The sequence below is a fragment of the Poecilia formosa genome, unplaced genomic scaffold (genome assembly GCF_000485575.1).
Source record: "Poecilia formosa unplaced genomic scaffold, Poecilia_formosa-5.1.2 Scaffold153, whole genome shotgun sequence".
Lineage (NCBI taxonomy): Eukaryota > Metazoa > Chordata > Actinopteri > Cyprinodontiformes > Poeciliidae > Poecilia > Poecilia formosa.
In genome coordinates, this window is record NW_006800092.1 from 1082024 (window position 1) to 1097534 (window position 15511).

At 42.0% G+C, this 15511-nt stretch overlaps 1 long non-coding RNA gene across 1 annotated transcript in view; it reads left to right on the forward strand.

The window, feature by feature from the left end:
• LOC107837576 (uncharacterized) overlaps positions 1–3341 on the forward strand; it is a 77383-nt gene extending 74042 nt beyond the window's left edge. The window contains exon 3 of the long non-coding RNA XR_001663603.1: positions 3212–3341. This is a non-coding gene — a long non-coding RNA (uncharacterized LOC107837576). The remainder of the gene's footprint in view (positions 1–3211) is intronic.
• Positions 3342–15511: the final 12170 nt, after the last annotated feature.

Consider the following 15511-nt stretch of genomic DNA (forward strand, 5'->3'; position numbering starts at 1 on the left):
GTGGAGCTGAACCTCTGCCGCAGCAGCAGAAGCAGCGGCGGTTTTGGCGGCAGCGTAAATTACAGCACGGAGCAAAGCTGTGGTTTGTATATAGCATACTCGCACACTCACTTGCTTTTCCTTTCACTCATTTTCTCTCTCTCTCTCTCACACGATCAGACCCTCTCAGCTCTCTATGGTCTTTGGAGAAGTTGACGAGTATCTCCAGGTTGGAAGCATGAATTTGCATGTGAAGTCACTCTGGTGGGTTTTTCCCACAGGTGTCTCCACAGCAGGGCCAACAATAAAAAAAAGAAGAAGAAGAAGAAGAAAAAAAACTTTTTCTAGCAAGACTTCCATCCTACAAACCTCCTGACCTCATCAAGGGAGCAGTAATCCTCCGAATTACTGGTTCTAAATCCTGTGGGAAAATCTAAGCTAATGGGATCTCATTATAAGGAGAGTAAAGAAAATCCCATCAGGTGGCATTTACATGTTGCATCATCCTGTGTTCTCATCCAGCCTTCCCTAGGGGCTAATTGGAGATCAGTTCAACTGGATTTCCTCAGACACACACCCTGCTCGGATAAAAACAGACAGACGGCAGTGGATGTTGTCAAGTTGGTGTCATTTCTAAAGTGGGATGTAATGCAGGGAAGACTTCATATTAAAAGTTTTGTTACGGAGATGTTTGGAAATCTACATTCAGTAGTGGCTAGCTAGTGACAGTGTTTTATTCTGTCAAATGTAGAAGGCACCAGGATGAATCGAGATAAAACAAACATCCTCTGCTTATTTACTTGTTTATTTTAATTCAGGACACAGAACTGACTGACTTTATTCACGTCAGTGTTGCACAAATCTAAATAGACGTCTTCAATACTCACCACGGACAGGAAATGTGGAACTTTGAGCTTTAAGTTATATATTTACACACTTGTTTCTTCAGGGTTTAATGATCATTCATTGTTCAGTTTCAGTGATTTTTACTTGACAGCCTAGATACAAAATAGTTTTTTTTTTTGTCTGATTCAGCCAGGGAGAAAATCATACACGCAGTCTCAAAAATAATATTTAGATAGATGTCCCTAATGCAGTTGCACCTCAAACATAATTTTTGGAGCCACCAGCAAGATTTTGGCCTTATTCTCTTTGGTTATTTGATCAATCTTCTTATTAAACCGGTTAGTTTCATTGGTTTCGGGAACCACCTCAAAGATGGCACAAACTGCGTTTTGACGGGAAGCAATTTCATTGTCAGCAGACTGCATTCATTTATTTATACTTGGACTTGTGGAAGAGAGCGTACAGAGTCATGCGCAAAATGACATTGTCAGACGTCGACCACACCTCTTGTGCGCTTTATGGTCCTCTTGTTTCCACGTTCCTGCCCGTATGAGAGGAACACGCAGCCAATGGAGACACACCCAGCTTGGATAGAACCAAACCAGACATTAACTAGACAGTTTTGAAAGGTTGTGTAGCATCATTGTCCTGTTGAGACACCCAACTGTGTTTATATTTTTACCATCTGAAACATAAACCATCTGTTTTCGCTGACTTTAGCGGAGTAAATCAACTCGCAGTGAAAACGGCCACATGGACACCATGTTAACAGATATTAACAGTCCACAATTACACAACAGACCATTTTTGCATTTGGTGGTGTTAACGCTCAGTTCTGACTGGGCCACTTCAGAATATTAATATCAATCCAAGTTGGTGAAATAATTTATTTTTTTAAACCTAAATCTTCTAGAGGTGTGAATAGTTTTATGAAATAAGTCATCAGAAGACCAAAAGTCTTTTGACATTTATACAGATGATGATTGGATGTAAAACCTCTGAGAGGAACTGTGCATCACGGCAAAGTGAGACCAATATTTATAAAAACAAACTACGAAGTTATATTTTATACTACTGAAGGATCGTCGAAGGCTCTCATCACTGAACCTCCCTTTTTGTCCACAAGGTGCATCTGTCCAGCATGTATCTGAACAGACTCTCCATTTTAAAAAAAATAAACCTTTATGAATCCACTGAAAAACGGCCTGTTACCCATATCCTTTCTTTTCTCAAGTAACCAGGAATTGCACTTATCTCTGCACATTTTAATTTATCTTATTTGATACAAGAAACTAAGAAAGATAACATTTTACTTTCTGAGCAAACTAACGCTGTGAAGATCTAAATTAGAGTAGCACTTATGTTGTGTTTGATAGTATAGTAAATCCACACAGCTATTTTGTATTTTACCACTGTCATATTAAACATCCTTAACATTTGAAGAATAAAATTGTTGGTGTGTAGTTTTACTGTTGTGCTCTCACAACGTTTTTAAAAGATTAGCAGCTGAAGTGAGGAGAGAACATTAACTTGCCATCAGCGCTCTTAGCAAATGTGCTGATCTTAAACGTTGGAGTCATTTTGAAGTCGTCGTCGCGGTGGTGCGCGCCGTCTAAAAGCACGCGTTCGAATGCTGCATAATAACCAGATAAAACTTACTTCTGAATGATGTTGTCAGACAGACGTGCTAAGCTAGACATGATTTATTTAGAGTTCTGGCTGTGAGGAACTACCAACCCGTTACTTGCTGCGGAGAGAAGCAGTTTGAGCTTTTCCTCCTCTGTGCCTCATTGCCTCTGAATGTGTAAACAAACATGTCTTTGAACATGGTTTCTCGCTCTTTGTAACTGTGTTCACACCTGCTGCCTAGTTCCTGTAACAGATGCATCCATACTTTAGGGTCACCGTGCACCGCCGTCATTAGCATATAGCTACGTCTTCGCATGGCACCCGTGCATTGCTGGTGCACAACCCACCCAGACACCCACACACCTGCTGCTCGTCCTCCTCCGCAGCCGTTTGTGTTAATGGATGGGATTCTAATTACTCCTCTCACACTGGGACTACTGTCTCCACACTCATCTCTCAGGACGTGCATGTGTGTGTGTGTGTGTGTGTGTGTGTGTGTGCGCGCGTGTTGATGTGTCGGGGGGGCTTAGCACGGAGCTCGTACACACTGCTCATTAGCAGACTCGCATTTCACCTTCTGTTGGATGTGTTCGCAGAGCAACACACTTGACTTTATAGAAAACCTTGTTAAACACAGCGCGGCGCTCTGCCTCGCATCAAAACACGTAGTAGCAGCTTTGCATATGCATTTAATTTTAAAGTAGAGCTCCTTTCCCTTTTCTCTGTTTGCCGTTTCCTTTCTTTCTCTCTTTCTCAGAGCTGCAGAAAGAGGTGATCGGTGAGCCTTAAGCAAGACGCTAAACCAGACGGACGCACTTCCCCATTCAGCCACCACAGTGTTGGTTAAAAATAACGACAAGGAACCGTGAGCTACTGACTCCTTCTCTCACGGTACTAATGCACACATCTGCATGCACATTCACAAACACAGCGCTGGTGGTGGCTGAGGCATCCTGAGTCTGTGTTTTGACACAGCCCCGTCTGTGATGCAGTGTGTATGCATGTGTGTGTGTGTGTGTGTGTGTGTGTGTGCGTGTGTGTGTGTGTGTCGTACCATAAACTGTCTGCACTAGAGTGACCTCCCCCACCACTTCCTCTGTCTGTGTGTGTTTCATCTCCCCTGCGGCTTTCAGACTCGAGGTTTTAAGTGGAGCACAGAGAGCAGATAGGTCTTCAGAGGAAAAAGTGCTGTTGAGAACGTCTGCAGCTCACAAACAAAGGCCACCTGGCTCCAGGCTGAGGGGACGGAAATGCACTCGTCTCTGTGGCACGGTGACAAGTTTGTGCTAATAACAGGAGCCGCACTCCGGAGACCTAATTAGCCCTTCGGCTAATGCGGAGCTAATCAATCATAAATGCTGGGAAAAACTTTGATGTTTATATTTTTGGGTAATGAGTCTGTCCTCATTTGTGTGTTCTGTAAAGGATGGAGAGAGGACACACTGACTGGCTGCTCAGTTCTCAGAGATGCAGCTGCAGTTTATTCAAAAGCTCAAACTTATCCTTTCAAACTAATTCTGTCAGCCCGTCGCGCCTGTTTAGGCTGCAGCTTACTTTCATTTCCTTTTTAAATATCCAAACTATGTTACCCGCTCCATGACAAACGGACACCGAAACGGAAAGTTTTAACTTCTGCAGTTTCTCCTCTCGGTCTGCTGAATGGCAGAACGAAAGTAAAGTTTGGTCCTGACAGTACAATTAAAGATTAGATTTCGTGGTTGTCTGGTGGGTTAGGTATTCGTTTTTCATAGGTGTGACTGTAGTGCACAGCAGCAAGTTTGCACTGAAAGTGGCATTGCCTGTTGTGCAAATTAACACTTGTGTGCGTGTGCGCGCGTGTGTGTGTGTGTGTGAACCTTTTTTTGTGCCTTGTGACTCAAAAGAGAATTGTAGAAAAAACATTGCAAAAATCAGAGCTGCTGAGGTCTCTTTTATGCACACACAAATTTTATTTTACACTTTCTGGTCACAGTTGTTTTCAGACACTGTAGACACTGTATATGTGTCTTTTAGAAGAAACATGCTGCAGGTTACAGATATTGCATCTACTATTTGACTTTCTGAGCCGTTGTTCTCATTAAGAGCTGCTGTTCAATATGTACTGCAGGAGAGTCTTGCTTCAAAGTAGTTATTGGAAACATTAAATCGGTTTTTATTATCACAAAATGAATTAAAAAGGATAGACACAGCTATTCTTTTAATTTATTTTGTGATATAAATAAAACCTTAGGACCTGAAGTGAACTCAACCCTCCAATGGATATAAAATGATGTAATGTCAGGGACTATCTTTGGACGAGTTACCATTTTCAGGACCCACCACAGCTTTAAAAAGCAACATTTTCAGAACCATTACAATGTTCTGTTGTACCGCTAAATCCCAGAGAAAGTTCTGGAGTGGGTGGAAGCTTGTTCACCCCTTCATTCCCTGGTTTATCACACTACTCCACTCATCACTTTTACCTTTTGTCCTAACAGAGGCAGCCGGCTCCTTGGAAAATTATGGGATAAAAGAGTAAGTGACCTTTATATATAGATTACTTTTATTTAATAACGCGCCTCTGAAAGTAAAGTTGGCATGCATAAAAGCAGTGTTAGCAAAAAGGTTTGAGCCAAGCTGGCAGACGCAGGAGTGTCTCAGGCAGGACACTTTTGAAGCGCGTAGCACGACACCAACAATCGGTTTTCCGCAGAGCGAGAGCCGGATGCTAAAATCCCAACTTTTGAATCAAATCGTCATTCGGTGCTCAACAGAAAACAAACGAAAGACGGCAATTGAGTCTTACAAGCAGACGCGCCAACAGAGTATGGATTCGGCTCTGTCTGGCCGACCTCCTCGGCTGCTCGCTGCTGATCGGCGATGCAGAAGGAGGGGCAGACCGAGGGTGGGCCGAGACCGGCACCCGAGCGGACCCCCAGGCTGCTCGATTGCTCAGCCAAGTCGAAAATGTGTTCTCAGATCTTTGCCTGACATGCTGTCCTGTGGGGTTAGGCCTCTGAGTCCTCGTCTTCGGTTGTGTACGGCTGCGTGTCAGGGGGGGAGAGGAAGCTCTGTTTGGCAGCAATTCACACTGATCATCCTTGACTGCTCTGTGTCTGTGTGTGGTTTACAGAGCATGGAGGTTTCTTTTGCATGAAGAAAGGCATGTTGATCTGTGACAGTTTCACAGTGGCAAAACGTCAGGTGTCACCCTTCGCCTCTGCGCTTGTGGCCGTCATTCTTAGGAAGGGCGAGTGTGTTTGCGTCCTTGTGGTTATTTACGCACATTTACTCTCCTTCGTTCAGTCAGCCTGACCTCATGTTTGCCTGTGAAAAACGTTTCGGAGCGTTCTTTAAGTGGCAGTGACAGAAAATGGAGGACTTTAAAGATGAGAAACTAGCATGCGTGAGTGGTAGAGAGCAAAACCGCTCAGGTGTGCGTACGTGTGTCTGAAGTCGGGGTGCGGGCGGTGAAGCCATGATGCCTCCCTGGGCCTGCTTCCAACTGGAACACTGTGTCAGATTGAGCGACCTTCAGCTGACAGGCCCAGGAGCTCACTGGACCGTGTGTGTGCATGCAGCAGGCTCTGTGATTGTACGGTCACGCATGTGTGCGACTGTGTGTGAAGATGGGCGCACGCACGCATGTGGGATTCTGTCTGCGCGCTTGAACGTCACACGCTCGGCGTGTGCGTGCGTGCGTGCGTGTGTGTGTGTGTGTTTGGAATATCTCCCAGGGTAGCAATCCATCTTGACAGTCTGTGTAGCCCCATCACATCACTGTCACGCCACTTTCTCACTCGGACGAGTGATGGAGGGAGTCCAGAGGGAGAAAGAGATGGAAGGAGGAGGTGAATGACAGAGAGAACGACAGATCTCATCGGACTCATCGCGGAAAAGCGCTGTGACACGCTCATCTGAAAGGAGAGAGAGAGAAAGATAGAGGGAGAGAGGAGTGTGACGGTCAAGACAAAACAAACCAAACTAATCAGCTTCCATATGAAACATGAATATTGGCTTAATTGGAAGTCTCAGTTCAGTTGATTTTTCTGAGGGAAATGGTGGGCTGCTCCAGCTTTCTAATTTTCCACTGTCGACAATAGATGAACTTGTGCCAGAGAGTGATGAGAGCTTCATTTCTTCAGTAGAAATAAAGCAAGATACAAAGAAGATTTCAAATCTAATGAATTTGTTGTAGTTCCATGGTTCTGTTTTGTTTTTGTTTTTTTTGCAATCAACTTGAGATCCATCCATTCGCATATTTTTTATACCCATTTAACCCTTTTTGAGGTCAATGGGGAGGCTGGTGCCTATATCCATCTGTCAATGGTCAAGAGTCTGGCACATCCTAGACAGGTTGTCAGACACATGGGACAAACAACCAACTAACCTTACATGGATGTCTTTGGACCTTGAGAGAAAACCTATGCATGCTCAGGGAGAACAACCAAACTCCATCCAGAAAAACCCGACTGGGATTCGGACCCATGACTTCTTCCTTCAAGGCATCACTAACACCGGCTCCATCCATTTAAAGAAATTCAATTATCGCTGAAGCATTGATCAGACAACTTCTATTTGCAAGAGCAAAATACATTGGATTGATTGAATTATTTAAATTATTTATTTTGTTACTACTCGGTACTGATGTTACCATTCCTGATTCGTGGCAGATGGTTCTCGAGGTGAAGAGAAAGGACACGTTGCTGAAAATTGAATAGGCTGCTGCTGTTTTCTCAGTATGAATGTTGTCTCTTATCAGTGTTGTTCCTGAGGGCTTTTTAAGGGAAACTGCTAAATGCAGCAAACTAAAGCTTTCCAGTGTGATTGTCCTCTAAATCGCCCAATGTTTACCCAAAGGCCAACCTTTTTTCTTTTTCTACAACATTGGAAATAATAAACACTCAGAGCATCTTGATGATTGTGTAAAGAGCTAAAAAAGAAACTATGAATTGGGATTGTAGGTCTATTTATGCCTGAATGAACTTTTGTTCCTGAAGGTCTACTGCACATTTAAACAATAAAGCTTTTATCCTATCTTTCCCTTTTTGTTCAGGTTCAATTAAAAAACATTAATGTACGCACTGAACATTTCTGCAGGCTGTTTTGTGACAAATTACTTGAGTGACTGATAACTCTACGATGTATTGTTGTGAACAGTTTTGTTTTTGTTTTTTTTATTTTTTTTTTGCAAGGACAAAAATTGTGTATTTTTTGCTGTAAGTTCTGAGCCAGACGCTCCAGTATAAGTCTGGTTAAAACGAGGTTAGATGAGTTAAAGAAAGAAAAGAGTGAATAAGATGTTTGGATGTATTCAATCCCTCCATCTTTACAGCTGGAGGGATATGGCAAATTATCTGTAGAAAACCTAGAACTTACCTTTTGTGTTTTAAAGTTTCTTCCTAAAACCTCCTGTAATTTCGACATTGGACGTGTATAGAAACCCTGCGTTTAGGCTGATAGTTCATCATTCTGTTCCATGTATCGTCTATAAACTGAACAACCATTTAAGGAAATTCAGCTGCATTGCTTATTTCAATCCCTGGTCACACAAATGTACTTTTAGTTTCCCTGAAACGTGATGTTCGGCCTGGCCTGCTCGGCTCCCCGCCAGTAAATCTGACCCTTGTTGCATTTCAGAGTAATGATTTATAAAATTGCTGAGGGTAAACTTTCATGACTTCATTTCCTCTCCTGGTGCATTGTCACTCAGCTGTAAATGTAATCAGCTCCTCGTCCAACTATGCTCGAACCCGTTGAGTCAGTCGCCTTGTGAAAAGTGGGGCCGTAGTTAACGGAGCCAGCGCGGAAACTTGGCTTGTCCGCCTCGTCAGCTGCTGCTTTTAATCAAACTATCTTCTGAATCATATCCAGAATGAGCCTGTGCTTCTTGAACCAAGCCTTTCATAACTTAGCTGGTTCAGGCGCTTGAGGGAAATCTCCTCGATACTCTTGATGCTTTTACAACCTCTGCAGAAAATGTGGAGCACAGATGGCCAGTGTTTTCATGAAGCCACAACTTTTGTACGCTGAGAACATCCAGGAGATTGATTGAAATACGAGACGTTTCGCTGAATAAATTAAACAAGAGCAACGCAGCATGATGTCTTAATAGAAAGTAAATGAATCTTTTCAGTCGTGAAGATTATTTCCAGCCTCCTTGGATTCCCACATGATCTTGTTTGCTTGGCGAATGCCACCATCATAGCCAAGTTGTTTATGAGGAAGTCTATGGGTGGAAACACATAATTTAAGCACTGGAGGGATCTGAACTGTGTGTCCTCATTAAGAAAAACAAAGCAGGAAAAACGACTCTTACCCAGTTAAACTCATTTATGCTGATTGGCTTTTCTCTCTTTCACTGACTTGCCTTGATCTTGTTGAGGTTTATAATCCTGTAATACTACTGAGGCACCTGTAGTCATTTGCAAAAATATCCACGCCCCTTGAGCCTTTTTGGCATTCTGTCACTTTAAAACCCACAAAGTTCCACGTATTTTATTGGGATTTTATGCGACAGACCAAAATGGCAAAGTTTGTTAGGAAGTGAAAGGAAAATAATACTGCAATTAAAACCTTGAAAGGAGTAGCATGTATTCAGCCCCGTTTCTGTGCTGCTCCTGTTACAGGAGCCCTGCTGAGTTCAGACACTTAATTAAGGTTGAGCTATTCTGGAAAGAAGAATGGATAAAAATCTTATCTTATTAGATGTGCAAATTGATGGTTACATAATGGCAGAGAAAGCTGGTTTAATACAGTTTTGACTCCGTGAGCTACATGCATGTATATGCCACACTTTCCAGAATTTAATTTGTACTACATGAAAAACAAAAAATAGAAACATTTTCTTCCACTTTGCAATTATGCCCTACTTTGTTTGGTCATGGCCACACAAAAAAAAAAAAAAAAAAATTGCAATTATGCCCTACTTTGTTTGGTCAAAAAAAAATAAAATAAAAAAAAACAAACATTTGTGGCTGCAATATGGAGTGATCACTTCATGCACAGTACATAGTTTGCGAAGCTGATTATAGGGAGGGATGGGCTAAAAGTCGCGTTGGGAGTCCACATTTTGAGAAGGACTCTAAGGAAATTAGAATATATTTTTTTACTTCCTCAAAGGCCATGAAATTTAGACAAAGAATGTTAATCTTATCAAAAAAATTTTTGCTCCATTTAATACTAATTTATTTAATCATTTTGTTCTTTCCGCTTCATTGACTGTGTAGCAGCTGGAACGAGATGCTCTTCCCACACTTCATGCTGGTAAAGTAGCCCGAGTATTTTTATCGCGAGCCCCGTGTCAGTTGCCAGGCGCTGAGGGTGTTTGTGTGAAGTCTGGTGCCTGGAGGGGCTCGGGGTTGTATCTCTGTGTGGCAAAAACAAGTAGAGGAACAGTCAAGTAGTCAAAAAGAGGGGTTCTTTTTAAAGCGAGGTTGAAGAGCTGAAGCTCAGAGATGTGTCAGAGAAATGCCTCCAGAGACATATCCGCTTTGTTTTCTTCCCCCCGTACAGTAGAGAAGAACCAATCGACATAAGTAGCATGTCTCTGTTGCTACAAGGAGCTTTGGGTCCCAAGATGAAAGCTCAATGGGAGCTCTGATATAATAGCTACTGCTCTAAGTTCATCTGATAAATACTGTGTTATGTGTCGTCATAATGGCTTTCTCAGAGTTTGGTATAAGCTGAGCCACAACAACGGCAGCGCTGTAGTGAAACCGACTCGCTGGTCGTTGATGTTCTAAAACTTAATTTGTTTAATGAGTTCAAATGTTCAGTAGTTTGTACTTATTTTTCAAAAAGTTGTCGTTATCATCATTATCCTTCCTATTCCAACTTCTTGTGTTTTGATGTTTTTGTTTTGCGTGAGTTGAAACTTTCACAGTTGTTTTTTTTTTGTTGTTTTTTTTTTTAACTCTCCACATCGTTTTGAGTCCAAACAACGAGATCTCAGCAGCAGAATCTCCTGACCCGATCTGACCCAGTAAGCTCAGGTTGTTGTTCTTGCTTCACAGACTGGTTCTGTCTGGTGAAGGTTTAGCACCAGAAGCCCAATCGTTTCTCACTAAAAGTTTCTGATCAGATTCGATGTTTTTTTTTCATCATCAACCAAACAAAGAAGGAATTTGGGGTAAAACTGTCAACTTCCTCACTTAGCAACATATGGGTCATTTTAACTGATTTAACTAAATAAAAAGTAACTCTTATTCTGTTTTCCACTATATGTTCATCTAAGTAGTTAAAGTGCTTAGCGTTTGCCACTGAGTGATAAACATTTTACATGCAACTCATTTAGATTTTTGTATTTTAAGGCTCCTTCACAGAAGATCCTGCTAAACCCATAACTACTTATTTTTAGAATTAATTTGGGACTCGGCTGCCATTTTCCAAATTCTAGAGATGTTTTCCTCCAGATGTGTTGGAGCAGGGATGCATCTAAAACCCTAGACTCAGTAGTCCTTGAGATCTACTGGATCTATTTCTCAAATACTAGGGCTGGAGACCAGACACATAGCAGCGCACCTAGGGATATCTTTATCCTCGTGTAGAACGACTAATTCTGACATTATGTTTTCACCCCCATTTCCTCATGATGTTGAACTCTTAAATGTTCCTGGATCACAGCGAGGCTCTTCGCTGACAGTGGGTTCTGTTCTCCCTCAGATACGGTACAGCGAAGCCCTCAGTTTTATCCGTCCACTTCAGATGGCTACCCTTAGCTTGGTCACACTGCTTTAATCTCATTAACTGCTATCGTTGGGAGCACATCTAAATGACTTAAGGCAGATGATGGGCTTTAACACAGATCGAATGGTTGTAACCTCTCTCACCCTCGGCTTTTGTAACGCCTGTCTCTTCTTGGCAGAAACAGAAAGTCTTTCTTCAATTGCTCCCTCCTCACTGAATATTAAACTGTGCCCTTTGGGTTGTGTCGTTACAGCGCTTAAATTCAAATCGATCTATCTGGGCTTTGATATGCCCTTTTATCCTTTTTTTTTGTTGAAAATCTTGAACATGGGCTTGGACCGAAGTACGAACTTGGTTATTATTTGTTTTTTGTTTTTTTCTCTCTCCCAATGCACCAGAAAGCTGACGCATTGCAAGCAACAAGAATTGATTTAACGCTAAACAAAATGCATCAGATGCATGCAGAAGTAATCGGCTCATGACCTTCATACTCCAATTTTCAGTCTGATCGGCTCTACTTGTTCATTGACTGGAAATTAAAATATTCTGTCTTTTTCTGATCATTGACGGATTTGTATCTAAGCACTATGCGGTAAACAGAGTCTTTGGTGTTGAAGTTGATTTAGTCTAGCCTTTTCGGTATCAGTGAGATATTTAAAATACAGTCAGAGGAAGCAAGGATGCAAGAAGTTATCTAAAAGGAAATATGTTCAGCAGTTCATACAGCTGGTGAGAGAGAGCAATACTTTAGTAAGATAACACGAAGGCTCAACAGAGTACAGCAAAGTTGCTCTGATTTGTATGCTCAGCTTTAAACATCTGTCATGGCAGCCTTTGAGAAATCTCAAAACTGAGTAAATATATTTAGGGAATACACAAGAAGATTACTGTTAATAGAGCCAATCAATAATGTGAGAAACCAATTCAGCTTTTTGTCTTTGTTTTGCTGCTGTCCTGTTTTACAGACACTTACTTTCTCATGATGGAGCAAAGGCTAGAAAAAGCGATTTGAGTGTCGTTTTATTGGGTCCCCTAAAGAGAAATCAGCTAAAATCAGTATGTGCAGGTCAAATAATCTTATATGGGGAAACATGGTTCAGACAAACATTTTTTTGGCTAACATCTTTCATTGTGAGGATGCTGCCATATCTAATTCTTAGGTGCAGATGCATCATGTCTGCACTCCCAGTGCTCTAATGCAAACCTAAGTGAAGCTTACCTTTTGTACTTTTTCAAGGCCTCAGCTGGCAGAGCCACTTAAACGCAGCCTGACCCTGGGTGAGGCGCGGCTCTGTGTGTGTCGCTTTTTGATTCAGAGAGCTGTCTTCCTATTGAAGAGGCACTTTAGTCAGTTTTTAAAACATATTTGAGAGCGATGCTACAAAAAGCATGAACTGGAGTACACACTCCTGAAGATGCCAGAGCTCTGCTTTGTGACCCCTGAGAGGCTGTTGATCACGTTTCGTAACAATCCCATCTTCGCGGTCCTGGGAGATGCAACGGCTCGAGTAGTTATTCTGTCATCCACTAACAACCACTTGAACCTCGCTGCCAAGGAGACCCAGGTACTCCCCAAATCCCAATTAATGAGAGAATAGCTTGAAGAGGGTGTTCTTGACTCTGGCTGTGACAGCTTAATTGTAATTTTAGTGAGGCCCCTCTAGCAACAATCTCCTCTACTTGACAGCTCTGTGCTCCTGATTTAACTGAACGACCTCTTTTGCATATTCATTTAGGAGTAACAAAACAGTGCAGTGGCAGAACATATTTCTACTGCAGGCCTTTAAGCTTTGTGTTTGCAGGCAAAGAGCCAGCACGCCTTTTACCGAACATGTTTTCATTGCACACAGATGCAATGAATGCTAATCATAAACCTATCCAAACAGGCCGGTGCTGTGAGTGCGTGTTTACGCATTTCTGTCAAAAGATGTTTTCATACAAGAGCCGGAGCCACATATATTTTCTAGAAATGCTGTCATGGCTGCAGGAGAGACTTCATCTGTCCGAAGGATTCACCGTTGTGTTTTTACAACTACAACCTGTTAATATTCGTTCGCAGCAAGTGTGTGTGCACTCTGATAAGAGTCTGTGCTTCCCTGAGCATGTTTCAGGGAAGCACCAGGTAAATATGAAGAATGAAGCGATGTACGAAGACGGTTTTCAATAGCTCTGTTTCTCCCCATGACTCCCTGCCTCCCAGGTGATCTGCTCAGTCAGAGATCATTTGCTGCTGGGTGAATCTATAGCTAGTCAAGGTTGTTGTGAAGTGAATGTATTAATGAGGACTGGGAAATATGTCTGGGTGTAAATCTTGCTAGGCGTTTGAAAAATTACCCAGATTAATACATAAACAGACTTGATTTTTTTATCTTTTTTTTTTTAAGTCGACTTATGAAATCATCGCGATTTACTAGACTCACAGTATTCTAGTAATAAGTGTTAACAGGTGGTTTCTCAAAGCTTGATATGTAATCTCCTGCATAAAAGTCTCATGCACAAAAAGTAGTAATATACTTTAATAAGCAGCATTTAGAACAGGGGACTTCAACTCCAGGCCTCAAGGTTCGGTTTCCTGCAACTTTGATGTGTCCCTGGTCCAACACTCCTCAATCAAATGGCTGAATCACCTCCTCAGCATGCAGCCAAGGTCACCAGAGTGCTGCTAATGACCTCGTTATTGGACTCAGGCGTGTTGAAGTAAAGACACATCTATAAGTTGCAGCACTGGCCTTTGAGGACTTCATTTGAAGACCCCTGGTCTGGGGAAAACCATGAGTTATTGCTTCCTGAACTTAAAGAAAGTCTCTCTAGCAGTTGTTAAGGTTTAAGCATCAATTCATCTTTTGAAGCAATCACTTATTGGCAATGATAGTGAATAAACTTTAAATTAAGATGACCTTTGTAGAGCTCAATAACTAGAATCTGAACCCAGAAGGCAAGAATGGTTACAAAATATTTTGATGTCTTATCCATCTACAAAATGTGTCGATTGGGTTTAATATCGAACTCTACTACGGGTTTATGATAAGTAAACACGAGCTTTAGGTGTTGATTCATGAAAACATTCAAGTATCATGACTCGCCACTGGTATTTACCCAGATGTCTTCATCATTGCAAGATGGCTGCGGTGTTTAGCCTTTTAGAGGCAGAGGCTGGAGGACATTTGAGGTAGTCATGGGGCTTATGGTCACAATGTGGGAGCATAAATCTACAAAGTTTGAAGGTAAGATTACCTTACCTACCTTACCTTTTACCCGAAGTAAAGGGGAGATCGATTCCCCTTTACTTTGTAGAAACACAGGATTATTAAGCTCGGAGGGAAAACGGATGCAGCAAGTTAGTAGTGATTCAAGTTGCACAGATAACGTTTGTGTTAATTGTCCTTAATGTAACCATAGTTCCAGTTTGATGCAGTCCAGTTCAGATATTATTGATTCAAATAAGGACACAGGCTTTGCCAAGAGTGGCAAGGAACCAAATCAGAGACGTGGTCAAAGACGTCAACCCGAACATGAAGTCTGGACTGCAGAGGAAAAAGGAGTCAATCTGGCAGAGACAGTGAGGACACGGAGAGCTGAAGCAGAGGCAGGAACAGGTGAACATGATGAGCTTTATTGGCTAGAGTGAGCTGCAGCACAGCTGCACATGATTAGGCATGAAGTAAACACAAGATTTGAGGCCAAAGCACGCTGAATCCAGATCAAGAAGTGACCAACAGAATTTCAAAGCCTCACTCGAGCATTTCCTAACTCCTATGATTGAAATGTGGGTATGAAATCTGCACGAATATAAGTTCTTCCATCCATTCATTGCATAATTTATACTTCTTACCCTCTGTTTACTGAAACCTGGTAACTCTGAGTTTGTGAGAGACTAGAGCTAGAGATCCCTGGGCTGACCAACAAGAAGAGACACAGATTCAAAAAGAGAAACCAATAGGAATTTTTTAAGACTGATTTTAGTCTTGAAACTGACAAAGAAACTTAATTACACAACAGGATACATGAAGCCCAACAAAGAGACTGTCCATACTGTACCACAGAGCTAACGGCGTCCCTGTCTCTGTGGAGTCCGAGGACAGAGACAGGCACACAGACAGAACGGCGTTTGAAGTTAAGCCTGCCAAGCACCAGTACATCTGGCTGAGAAGCAGAGAACAGAGATCTGACAGAACCAGAGCAGAAACCCAAGTTGCTTTGGAGAAAGTACAGAGTCATCTAACCCCACAGCAGGAACACTCACCCTGTTTCATAATTCAGATTGTTTCCTGGTATCCGAACCAAACGATGCAAATTTGGAGGTAAATGGAACCAAACGTTGCTGTTCTTCAGATTGTTTTCTAGCATGACCTCTTTAGTACTTCAAGAGGAAAAACAGACCATTTTAATT